Below are 14,038 nucleotides of genomic sequence, written 5' to 3'. Positions count from 1 at the left end.
CTAATATTTTTTGACTTTCTTCTATAAAACATATCCAATAAAAAATTAAAAATAAATCAAATTTCTTCATAAATTAAGGCCCATATGTATTCTGCTACATATTTTTGGTAAAAAAAATCCCAATAAGCGTATATTGATTAGTTGCGCTGAAGTTATGTTGTCTACAAACTATGGTACATATACTGGAATTTTTATTTATTTATTTTATACTAGCAATGGCAGTGACCAGCGAGGCTGCAATAGTATGGAGGACAATCTGACACTAACTGATACTTAACTAAAAAAATATACCTACAACATGATTTATGTCTGACTTGTGAATATGCTCAAGTGGACATGTTTTTTTGGCAACATATAAATACCTATGTCATTATATCAATGCTGTAAGTATTATTATTTTGCATTACAGATGTGGTAATATCCCTGATGAAGAAGTGAATTGTAACTCTACTCTGAAACGCGTTGGATACCCCCCAATTTACTGGACTCATCCTTCCACAACCCACAAGGTGGAATGTCAGCTCCTACAGAGAGGGGGGATACCACTATGTGTATCATTCCTAATATGTGCTATATGACATGTTGAATCAAGTTTATGTAAAGATTGTACATTTTTTTTTCTACAATTTTAAATGACATCATTTTTTTCAATAAATGATTTTATATTAATATCCAACCTAATGAGGACATGCTTTAAATTTCACATTGGAATGATGGCAATTGCACTCACAAACTTTTGAGTCTATACTGTATAAACTAACTGATACTTTTGACACTTTGTGGGAACCAGTGACACTAATACAGTGATCAGTGCTAAAAATATGCACTGTCACTGTACTAATGACACTGGCTGGGAAGGGATTAACATCAGGGGCAATCAAAAGGTTCAATATGAACCTTTTAAAGGCGGAAAACATGAATATATAGGGCACGTGTAATGACAAAATGTGGAATGCAATATTGTGTGCGATAGTAAATACAAAATCTACCCATTATCTATCTTCAGAGTCAATATTGTCCTTTCTTTTCAGCATCATTATACAAACCTTCTGTCTGGCTATTGTTTGGCCTCTTGTTTCAAAATGATGAAACTCTCCCTATGTTTGTTTATGGCTGCTTATAGTAACCAGTGTATTGTGTCACCTGATAAGGACTGTGCAAGTGTTTACAGTATATCCCAATGGATACATACTGTAAGCAGCAAAGTGTGTAGTTAGGTGCAGACATTCTTCTCACCTGTAGGTGGCACTGTGCAGATGCTACATGGGAAGGGGAGTATAGTAAAGTGGTAGTAAACTAAATAAACAAATACATAATAAATAAATGCCCTCCTGCAGGTTAATGTCATATTGTAGTAGTATAATTATATAAAATACTCCAGCGCTAACAAGTATGTGCCCAGTGAAAGTATATTGCTGCTGGCACAAAAATAAGATTCACACCTCACTTATATATTACAATATAAAAATAAAAAACTGTGTCTGCGCAATAAAGTATTTCCTAAAATCCTCAAGATGTAAAATCAATAAAGTGCAATTAGTGTAGAATGGCAACAATTTTCAAATGCTCAATAAGTCACATGGTACAGTGACGTAATGTGTAGGGAGGAGGAGCCAGTAATGTCACGCCGCAACGGAACGCCATTTAGTTGGAGTTACAAAGGTACACAAAGTCTGCATCCATTGGAATGTATACAGGCAAATTCATTTTTCATACATTGTGAGTGCATCCTCAGATTTAAAAAAAAATAAAGCTAAAATAACAGTAAGCAATATGAGAATTATTCTATTTTTGGTCCTATATGGGAGAAAAAGCTAAGAGGAACCAGGATGGCAATAATTATCATCGAAGAATAGTATGCACCAATAATGAGAGATCCGTATTAACCTGGAAGGATACCGGTACATACAAAAGTGCATAATAACCCTATGCAAAAGGGTAAAAGCGTGTTTGACCTGATATATATTAGGACTCTTGTGAGGTGAGAGCAGTATTATACCGGTGAAGGAATAAGCGCACTACAAATGCAAGCAAGCCCAAATTACTCACTGGTGGAGAAAATTTTATACATGCACAATTTTTATTTTGTATTATTTTTGCTGCTGGAATGTAGCATGCTAATGAAAATGGACACAGGACACTGATATACAAAAAAAATTAATAATGATTTTTTGAATTTTTATTAAATGAACTGTTTATAATTTTAATTATATTATGTTATTGTGGTAGTATGCACCACATACTAGTACATAATGACACACTTACCTTACAAATGAAGCACTCCAGGGCTGCACTATCACTGCTGAAGGCACATCCATCTTCAACCGGTCTTCTTTTTGGGTTCGCACCCTCCAGCTGTTTGAATGGACATGTCACGATGATGTCACTTTCACGCATGTGTACCAGAGTCGCAATAGCGGCACATACTCTCTGGATCTACCCAGTGTCCAGGCATTCAGAGAGTACTGCGCATACGTTAATAAAGTTAATAAAGTACCAGGTCACAGTCCTCAGGACCACCCAACCAGGAGGTGAGCAAATTGGTGTCCAGTAGCACATATAGCAGGTTAGGATCAAGCAGGATTGTAGTCAATAAATAAGCCAAAAGTCAGTAACAAGTGGTTGCAGGCTGAGATCAAGCGGAAGCGTAGTCGAGGAACAAGCCAAAGGACAGTAACGAGAGGTAATGAAGATATAGATGGCACCAGCAGTGACAAGAGCAAGATATTGGAGGGAGAGCACAATAATCTAGCAAACAGAATGTACAAAGGCATGGCTTTAATAGGAAGTTCATGGGAGGGGCAAAGGGTTCAATGTTCACGAGAAACAAGACACAAGACAAGGTAGTCTAAGGAATCAGGCAGGCAGCTGTCCAGCATCTCAGGTGGCTGAGCAAGCAGAGACACCACCAGACATAGCAGTGGTTGCAAGTCGAGATCTGGGTCCTGACAGTGTTTTTGCTCAGATGTCCACAGGTGTGAATTTTTTTTTTTAATGATATATTTTTTTTATTATTAATTTACCTAGAAGTGGTGGAGGATATCAAACTTTAATACACAGGTACTTGCCAAGTATAGTCTACTGCAGCCATTCTCAACCTTTTCAGCGCAGAGGAACCCTTGAAATAACTTTCCGGTCTCAGGGAACCCCTGCTAAAAATTAACATATCTACAACACACGATACACTAGTGTGATGGTCAGTGAGAAGAATGTTGCTTACACTTGTGGTCATTGGGAAGAATTACCCCCTTACAGATAGTTAAAAAGATCAATGGTGTCAGTGGGAACTTATCTGAGAGGCAGAAATTGCTCATTGCTCAAGGAACCCCTAGCAACCTCTGAAGGAATCCTAGGGTTCCATGGAAGCCTGGTTGAGAAACCCAGGTCTACTGTCTCCAAACTCCTTCTGTTTTCTAACAAATGATGGACTTTTTGTCTGCTGAATTTATTCTGAGGCACTCACAATGAGCAAACTTATTTTACTATTCCACTAAGACTAACGTTTCACCTGCACTTGGGGGTTGGGGGGTTGGGGGGGGTAAAAACAGCAGGGTAAGCCACATTTTGACCCCCCCCAAGCTGCAAAGGCAGCCATATAGAGGTTTATAAAAGCTTTACATCACACTGGGGGGGAAAAAAACGATCCCCTCTGTTGCATTTGAGTTGAATGAAGCCATGCTACAACCATAGTGGGGGGGCATGTAAAGGTTAGAACAGGCAAGAGGCACCTCACCTGTCAAATGCCCTCTGAAGAGTGATCTACGGCAGTCAAGAGTGATCACTCCTCAGAGACCAACGTTTGTGTAAAGACGTCCTTAAATACCACACATAGTTTAAATACTTTCTCCTCTGTATAGCTTACCTATCTTGCATATGCTAATTGGAACACACCCAGCACTCCAACATTTAATCAGCTCCAAGCAATTGCTTCAACACCTAGTAAGCGATCACCAATGACAGCAACATCAACAATACCAAGTAATTACCAAGTAAGCACATTAAAAAAAAAAAAACAATCAGAAATACTGTCTTTATACTTACCCTATTCAACTACTGATGTTTGAACTATGCACTTTTGTCCACAGCAATTCTGTTCTGAAGCACTCACAATGAGAGTGGGCACATTTGTGAACAAAGCTACCTTTTCTTCCAATAGTAAAATATCACACAAACATAATAAACACTTTAAAAGAATATAAACACTAACACAGGAAGCAGTGCAAGGTCACCGACAACTTTCCCTGCATGTTGCCTAGCAACTACACTATTTAATCATATAAACAATTCTGTTTTCCTGGGGACATTCTGATATTCTGATAAAACCCATTACATGAAGATCCTCAAATTAACTTCCTTTATTGATTCAGTAATATTGTAAGTGTTAACACTTTCAAAATGGCAAGGCAAGATAAGATTAGATAAGATTTATTGTCATTGTAAAAAAATAATTTAACAAGGAAATTTCAAAACTTCTCCCCACAGTATACAAAAAACATAAAAGCAATGAGTCACAAACGCAAGCACAGAACATAAATCATACTACATAAAAAAATGAATAATAAACATTCTCATAAATATGGTTAAAAACACCACTTTAAGACCAAAACTACTGAATAGTACTGGAGGGCCAATGTACTGGCTCCACAGCGGAGGTACCCCACTTACTTACAGGTTTTTTCGTGTGATCAAGTGTGCTAATACTTGTACAGTCTCCTCACCATAAGTGGTTGTTATACTGTTGATAATATTAATAGGTGTGAATAAAACCACAATTATGCATTCATCATGTGTAGAATTATACCATACATAGTATCCCTATGCATGCCAAACAGTGACTCACACATATAAAACCTTCCGCATACGTGCACAAATTTGGATGATAAATTAATAATAAATTAATAATAAACCTGTAATGATAGATTAATAATAATAAAAAATTAATAATACTGTGGCTATAGCTCAACCAGTGATAGCATCAAGTGATAAAGATAGCGGTATGCCCATAGAGGACCATATGATTGACCAGTTAGGTACGTGATATACAGCTACCAAATTATGAGGTCCGTAGACATACTCAGTAAGCAAAAATTAATTTAAAACCTTATAATTTTAAAGTGTTTATATAACAGTCCATAGTGGATATATGAAGGTGTCTTCAACACAGTGAAAAACAATTTTCAAAAACGTGACTTGAGTGCGTTCAGTATCCTTGGTGACTTTAGTGCTCCCCCTCAAGGGTCCCCACTCACCAGATCCATTCACCCCAAAGGGGCAGTACGCATATAGATGTAGCCTCTACGATCTCCTTAGAAGCGTGGTTAATGGGGTTCCAGGAGTGGTCCTCAGCGTTCAAAGGAGAATGGAACTTGGTCACTCATATAAAAATAAGGAATAGTGGACTCCCATAGTGTAGTAAATAAAATACATTTATTCCAACATAAAAAATCTTCCAGTAAAAAAAAAAAAAAAAACACTACTACAGTCCAGCACAACTGGCTATAGTAATCCAGCAGTAAAAGTACCACAGAGGTAGTAAGCTCCAAGCTAGGAGTAGCTGACACAATGCTACCCTAATAAATGTATATAAAAAGACAACCGGACAGCCTGTGGTGCAAGGTGGAAGTGATTCGAGTGTTTGCACTCCACCTGCGTTCCACCGGCCTTGATTCCAGAAATGACGTTTCCCCCCAGCCCCCAGCAAACTCACGGCTCTCCAAGACAGGTGTATTCACCAACTCCGACTCGGAGTTGGTGAATACACCTGTCTTGGAGAGCCGTGAGTTTGCTGGGGGCTGCTAAAATAATCAACAAGGACTGTTAAAACCTTTGGATAAAGACCCATCCACTAACTATTTGGCCCTGGACCAAGATTTAGAAGAATGAATACTAGAGAGTAGATCCTCCTGTCGTTTATGGCAAGTGACATTATGATGCATTGCCTGCATATACAGTACTTAGAGACAGCTGCTGAATCAACCCCTTCCCACAAAGCAGAGTTCCACTGTGATCTGATTGGTCGGGAGGGGATCGCCCGGTATTGAGGTTTTCTGGTTTTCCTGAAGTCATCCAGTATTTTTATACATGCACTCCTAGATCCTCTGTTATAGGGGATCATGGAGCTCTGGTAAGAGCCCATTTCTGCTGTTTTTGGTGGTGGATTCAACTATAACCTTCCCCCAACATCTTTCTGATGACATTCAGCTGGCATCTTATGAACTTTTTATGTTATAAATTCTGCACGGGTGTTTAGATGTTTATCACCAATTTTATTAACATGTATTTTTTATAATTTCACAGGACTTTACATGAACAGTCGTTCTATATCTGTGTACCACAATTTTTTCTGTAAAGCACATATTTTGGTTTATTCATTTATTTATGCACATGTTGACTTTTGAGTTCTCATTCAAATGCAGTCTCGGCATTCATTATCAATGGATGTATGCATGTGATTTACTTTGAGTATTTATTTTGAATATTCATATCACATTTTGTCAGCGCGATTCTGTTTTTTTTCTGATTGTTTACCTAACAAAAAAAAGATACCAGGGTTATGGCAGCTAGTCGTTGCCATAACCCCCGGTATTTAACGGAAAAAACATGACGTGCATTTAAAGTTAGGCAGTCGGCAAGTGGTTAAAATGAACAGTAACCCATGACCACTTGGCTAATTCATTCAATTTCATCTTCACATTTATGGCCCTAAAAGCCCTTGAAAAAAAAAAGATCTCTTTAATGTTTGTGCTCACCTTGACATTTCTAATAATGTCTTATTATGATTAAAAATAAATCTATGCCAGCTTGTAGGCAGGTACAGTCTGCTCTCTCCACTGCAGGTGGTGATCTACTGCAGCGGCAATACTTAGCTATACTCTGTTGTGTTATTTGTACCATGCTTTCATGTTGTTGTGATGCCGAGGACAGCATCTGTTAAGGTCCACCCTATAGCAGTTTTACTACTACAGGGCGGCACCTGTATACTGCATAACATATATACGCGATCCGACACTTCCGGGTTGGGGGAGCGCACTGCTGCCGGCTCGCTTCCGCTGTGATTACACACAAAGGAAGCCAATTGGCGGGTGCACAGTACCTGCTGCCCTCCAGCGCCTGCCATTCGTTGGGCAGAGAGACATTATGGTAAACAAGGCAGATTGCCGATTTAACAGGAGGGAAGGGATGGAGTTTGTGTCCCTGAAAAGCAGGGAATAAATACCATCTCTTCCCCTAGTAAAAGCAGCTCACACACCACAGTTAACGCTTTCATCCCTCCTGATGTTAACCCTTTCCCAGCCAGTGTCATTAGTACAGTGACAGTGAATATTTTTAGCACTGATGACTGTATTAGTGTCACTGGCTCCCGGCAAAGCACCTCTGCAGAGGGGGGGTAAAATGACGGTAAAGCGCCGCTAATAATAGTGGCGCTTTACCGCCGACGCACCTCCCACCCCAGTGTGAAATGGACCTTAGTGTCAGAATGTTCTCCGCAATATTGCAGTCCCGCTATAAGTCGCTGATCACCGCCATGACTAGTAAAAAATAAGTAATTAAAAATATCCCCTATTTTGTGGACGCTATAACTTTTGCACAAACCAACCAATATACGTTTATTGGGATTTTTTTTTACCAAAAATTTGTAGCAGAATACATTCAGTATTGGCCTAAATTTATTAATTATTTTTTTTCCCACTTTTTTATTGGATATGTTTTATAGCAGAAAGTAAAAAATATATATATTTTTTTTTATTTATCAGTCTTTTTTGGTTTATAGTTCAAAAAATAAAAAAACGTAGAGGTGATCAAATACCACCAAAAGAAAGCTGTATTTGTGGGGAAAAAAGGACATCAATTTTATTCGGGTACTGTGTTGTATTTGGGATGCAGTAGAGGACGGAAAAGCCTGGTGCGCTGTGGTCCATAAGGTCACAAAGAGCTGGACACAACTAAATGACTAAGCAACAACAGCGTTGCATGACCGTGCAATTGTCAGTTAAAGTAATGCAGTGCTGTATTGCAATAAATTGACTGGTCATGAAGGGAGGGGGAGATCTTCCAGAGGTCAAGTGGTTAAAGAATGGGGAGTGTAGACAGGTGCAGTATGCTGTCTGCAATGCAGAGGGAGAGGAAGTAATGGCAAACAGGGTTCCTCTATGGTTTCCTGAGTCACTGGGGCAGCAAACTGATTGGAAGCTGACCACCCATGTGACTCTGGTTGATTTCTTAGGTGTGGCAGAGTCTATTTAAGACCCTGGCCCCTGGGTTTGGTGTGCTTGTGGGCAGTGTAGGGACAGCACTAGCGATAGGGAAAGGTGCCTGATGAGGAGGGAAAGCATAAGGTCGCAACTCTCTGGATACCTTCCTGATTGGGCACTAGATGGCCAGGCTGCATTCTGTCCCCTCTCTTTTCCATAGTATTTTATTGAGGAAAATTCAGAAATAAGTGAACAAGTATAGCAGTAGTTACACCGGCCCAACGGACTAAGGATATACAAAAGTTCTGTAGCAATCATAAAGATGAAAGATGCGTACATTTGTTAGACAATTATACAGTTTGTAATTAAGGCGTGAATTTTGTTTCTCTGAACCCGGGAGGTGCCTGGTCTTTGAGAAGATAAAATTCACGTTAGATTATACTTTGCTGTGGCTTGAGCTGGTTTCTTGAAACAAACTGTGTTGACTATTAGTGTTTCTGTAGGGTGATGTAGTGGTTACGTTTTCGGTGTGATAGGTATCAAATGGTGAGAGTTATTTGTGATCAGGGATAAACTCAAGGCTGACAGTCGTGCTGGCAGCCTTGGTTTGGTCCGTTGGTTGTATGTAAGCGAGTGTGGGGGATTGCGGGGGGGGGGGGGGGGGGTGGTTATAAGTAAGAAGAACGACAGGGATAAGAAGGGATTAGGTTTGAGAGAAAGGGGTATAAAGATGTGAGGAGGATACGGCTCTGGGATAAGAGGGTGAAGTAGGCCGAGACAGGGGGGGCATAAGCCTCCTACTTGACCCTGAACTTTGGTCCGTCCACCCTCGATCTTCCTGTGGGTCTGGTGTTGAGCGAGGAGTTATGGGGTCGTTGAAAGGGTAAGATAGAGGTTCATGATTTGGGTGTAATCAGAAGTGGTCTTGAGCTCCTCTATTTCTGCAATTTTATTGAGCCTCAGGAACCATTCTTTAATTGTGGGAGCATTCGATTGCCCCATAGGACCGGAATACATAGCTTAGCTGCATTTAGCATGTGCATCGCTAAAGATTTGAAATAAGAGCATCTAGGTAGTGTGGTATGGTGCAATAAGAGAGAAGTCTAAGGCAAGGGTGGTTACCTTTGAGGTTATGTTGTGGAATTCTCATCTCAGATGCTGTTAATTTGGCTGGAACCCATATCTTCACATCATTGGAAACTGTGGGTGTGCTTTGCTGGGTAGCTAGATCCCACCGGATATATTGTGAACTGTTGCTTCAATACTTCAATACAAATTTTATATTGCACCTGATTGTGTGAATTATTGCTTCAGCACCACGCTGCACCCCCTGCCTACTAGCTAAGTAACACTTAGCTCCTTCTGGTACTGCTGCACCCACTGGGGGAAGGTGGGTTGGATCTCCATAGTGGCACATCGGGACAACACGTAGATTTACATGTCTTGATACCCCTGAAGCTCCCCTGAGCGCAGCTCAATGTAGAAATTTGGCAACAGAACTTTCGTGCATGCATGGGAATAATGTCACCCCTGCCCAGCTAATCAAAGCTGGCGTTCGAAACCCAGAAGCCGATCGCTCAAAGATGATAGTGGCTGGCGGAGAGCGCCAGGACGTTGCATCGCTAGAGCTAAGGTGATTATAGCCCTGCTTTAATATGATTTTAGTAAACTAGTTACAGATGGTCAGCGGTAGATAGAGGATTAGCGTCTGGAGGGTTCTGGAGGGCACTGTGATATATCACATTTACATTTTTTTCATATGTAATTGATTGCTGTAAAAGTAAAACAAAAAAAAATAATTTTCTCTGTTTTCTGTTCATGAGATTTATGTAAGCATGAATGTAGCACAATGGCCAATGGATGAAACGCGTCGGAGAAGAGGCACTGGTGCTGACGTCATGCCGCTGCTTGATTCCGGGTTGGCAGCGGCTTTCTATGTAAGGATTTTACAATATTATTAATTGCTTTTATGTGTACATGCATCCATAATAAATACTACACTATGAGGATTATGTTGGCTCCTGGCAAGCTTTTTTACCCTGGCTTGATCCTGCTGAGGAGTGTCGCTGGACGGAGTCATTGGAACTCACATTTCCACTGGATAATTGATTGATTTTTTTAATTGATGATCACTCACTGAGTTTTTTGTTCTGTTGTTATTATTACATTATTTTTGGCGCTACACATTTCTTTATATTGCTTACATAAGCTGAGTATACTGCTTGTTTGTGACAGCGGCCACTCTACCACAGCCCAAAGGTATCTTTTTATTTTAAATTGGTTTATAGAGATTGGATTTAGAAGGTCTTGCTGGAGGCCTCTATTTTTAGGTCATTGTGTATTGATCAGAATATAATTCATTAATTTTACAGATCATCTATGTAAATCACATATAGCAAGGCCTAAAATTAATTTACAAAATACTGTAGGTTCAAGACAAATAGGTTGGTTTGACAATTCACCAGAAAGGTTTTATTTAAGGGCATCCTCAGTAAATGTAATAAAGGGTACCTATATGGAAATTACAGTTCCAGCATGATCCCAATGATGGAATGTTTTTATAATGGTTTTCCTTATAAAGAGCACATATGGAGGTTTTGATGGAATTACTCCAAATCTCCTTCTAGTTCATGTTCCCTTCCCAAATATTTACACAAATATTTCAGTTTAGGAAAAGGGTCTGCAAATTTGGTGTGTATAGGGGTTTTTATAATTTTTTGTTGCAGTTTTAGTAAAAAAAAATTAATATCTGTCCCAGGGGCGGAACGACCCATGCGGGCGCTATGGGGCCCGCAGCTGAGTGGGGCCCGGTGAGGATGAGAGCACCGCCGCCACAGTCTCCCAGCCAGGGGAAGAGAGAGGAGAGGAAGAGGCAAGCTGTCCATATCAGCAGAGAGCTAAATTGCCCGATGTAATAGCTTTCATTAGAACTTCCAGTGTTCCCGGGGCTCACGGCACATAGCTCCACCTCTTGGCCCGGCGCCTTTGATAGACAGAACGCCAATCCAACGCGGGACGTGTGATGTCATCAAAGGCGTCAGGCCAAGAGGTGGGGCTATGTGACGATGAGCCCCGGGAAGACGGGAAATTCAAAATGAAAGCTATTACAGCGGGCAATCCCGCTCTCTGCTGATCCGAGTGGCTTGCCTCTTCCTCTGCACAGGTGAGGCTGTATGGGGCACAGGCAGACCAGGCTGTATTGGGCACAGGCAACGCTGTATTGGGCACAGGCAACGCTATATTGGGCACAGGTCACGCTGCATTGTGCACAGGTCACGCTGCATTGTGCACAGGTCACGCTATATGTGGCACAGGTCACACTGCATTGATACTAGGGCAGCTGTGGGGGGGGGGGCTGTTTGCAGGGGGGCCCCATACAACATTTTGCTATGGGACCCTGCTATTTCTAGTTACGCCCCTGTCTGTCACAAAAAAGTGATCTATTGAATTGTTGATGCAGGCTAAGCTCAACTTGGGGCATTAGTAGTAAAATAGATATAAAAATGTCACTGGTTAAAAAAAGCAGATGTAAAGAAACACAGAAGTGTGCAAACACCCAGTGAATTATCACCACCAAATGTTATTTAGTAAAAATTGCCAAAAACATACTCACAAACATGAGAAGATACAAGCACATCAAATCTCAACTCAACTAGATGGTGCCCAAATCACTGTGGTTTGAAAACTGATGCATTTTGGGAGACAAACCCCTTTCCTCAGAGTAAGGAGGGCAGCATCAATTTAAGCACTGAGCATACACCATCAGATGTGGGCCGGAGTGAGCACTGAGGTTTTGTTGCGTTTTTGTGGTTAAAAAAAAGGATATTAAAAAAGGAAAGGCTATATAGCGTCTTTTTTCCTTTCGTTATTCCTTATAATATGCCCACTTAGAAAAGAACAATCTTTATTTTAAAGAGGAACTTCAGCCAGGACTGCAAACAGTAAAAAAATAAGCAGCTACAGTACTTATAGGTACTTACCAGCCCATGAAGTCCAGCACTGTCTTCGCACAACCCAATATCTTTGGTCTGCAGCCATCATCTTGGATTTAGGAGCTATCTGACTTCTTAATCAGTCACACCCATCTCCCTGCCATGCATGTGTAGCGCACCCCCTAGGGAGCTACAGATCAACTTGGATCCTCCAATCCTGCACAGCCAGGCACACCGAATCTTCACTGTCACTCCAGAGACAGAGAGCAGTCTGTGACTTTGTCTTTATGTTTTATTAGGGGGTTTCAAGTTGAAAAGGGATGGGAGGTTATGGCTTCAACAACAAAACTTTGGCAACAACTTCAGGGACATCTTTTTATATACATTCTATATGCAGTCTTCTTGACAATTGCTGACCTTGCACTTCACTTGCTTGCAGTCTCCAGCTAAATCACTGTTAGTAGATATGACAAATTCTCAGTCAGATTTAAGCAACGGCCCTTTGCAGGCAGGAACTCCAAACCCCTTGTTGTGTAGCAGAATACAGTGATCAGCTTTTAATTCTTATCCTGTTGCTATTGGTCCCAGCACCACCTCTTCAGGCACTGCCAGCCCACCTGGCTGCAGCTGCCCCTTTCACTAGCCCTCCAGGTTAACTTTCCTCTCCAGTCCTCCAGACTGACTCTTCACCAGCTCAACCGGCTGACTCTCACCAGCCCACTAAGCTGACTCTACAAGAGATCTCCTGGGGAAGGATGAAGAGGCAGGACGCCTCCCGCCAGACTAGGTAGAGAGGGGTCCTGCCACTGCCCCTCGAGGACCACCTGCCCCTGCTCCTGAGGGCCACTAACAGCTCCTCGGCACTATATCTCTATCTTCCACCCGATTGCCCTTGCTGGCATGGCTCATGCCTATTTATGAGGTAAGCTCTGCCCCCTTCTGGCCCACTACTGGGGATTGGCCGAGGTCTCATAAATATTCTAGGCAGCTCCTCCTCACCTCCTGCCCACTAGCTCTAGAAAATTCTCCAATATCCCAGAAACAGGGGGAGGCATCAGGGAAGCTGTCAGGATGAGTCGTCCGGCCCTGACTCACTGAACCCTGATCCAGATTCAACAGCTCAAGCTTAGCCCTGAGCTAACTAAATTTGCCTACACTAACAAAAGCCTACTCTACTTCTAGCACATACTAGAGGGTGCTACAGATGCGCAAGATGCATGGATTGGAGGAAACTGTCCTGAAGCCTCCTGGGATGTTTGACATATCCTGGGTAGAGCGGACCCAACAAATATCATGTTCACCTGAAGAATAAGTAAGTGGGGAAAAGTACCTTATGAAAAAGGCAATCACTACCCCAAAAAGTTACTTTCCAGATTTGTTAAAGAGAGGGCCCGGATAATGCAATCTACAAAAGGAGAGTGAAGTTCTGCTTTAAGTGAAAAACTGTTTACTTTTGTTTCTCATTACTTCTACTTACAATAAACAGCATCTTTGTATATTTATTTTGCTAAAAGCAACAAAACATGATGTTTCTCAGACTTCTCCTCCTCTTTGATGTTACCACTGTGGAAATGAGCAGAGAGATCTGACTTCACAGAGCAAATCCTAAACCCTAAAATAAGTTTTAAAATCCAAAATAAGAAGTGAAACAAAATCATGGTCATTTTCCCAGACCAAAAGATCTATTCATACTTTAAAGAGCCCGTTTAACTAAATCATTAGCAAAGTTGCATGGCATGAAAGAGCCACTAATCTTATTTATAACTCCCATATATCTGTATAAAGTTAGCAGAAATACTGTGATATTTCACATATACACTATATTACCAAAAGTATTGGGACACCTGCCTTTACACGCACATGAACTTTATGGCATCCCAGTCTTATGCCGCGTACACACGATCGCACATTCCG

At 41.1% G+C, this 14,038-nt stretch overlaps 1 protein-coding gene across 1 annotated transcript in view; it reads right to left on the bottom strand.

Annotated features, from left to right (window-relative positions):
* The window catches only part of LOC141112598 (uncharacterized), a 155,580-nt gene extending 151,391 nt beyond the window's left edge, over positions 1-4,189 (bottom strand). Inside the window, exon 1 of the mRNA XM_073605551.1 lies at positions 4,042-4,189. The gene's annotated coding sequence lies outside the window, so the exon portion shown is untranslated. The remainder of the gene's footprint in view (positions 1-4,041) is intronic.
* Positions 4,190-14,038: the final 9,849 nt, after the last annotated feature.

This window comes from Aquarana catesbeiana, linkage group LG11 (assembly GCF_042186555.1).
Source record: "Aquarana catesbeiana isolate 2022-GZ linkage group LG11, ASM4218655v1, whole genome shotgun sequence".
NCBI lineage: Eukaryota > Metazoa > Chordata > Amphibia > Anura > Ranidae > Aquarana > Aquarana catesbeiana.
The sequence above is the reverse complement of the archived record's forward strand: the minus strand, read 5'-3'. Positions and strand labels throughout refer to the sequence as shown.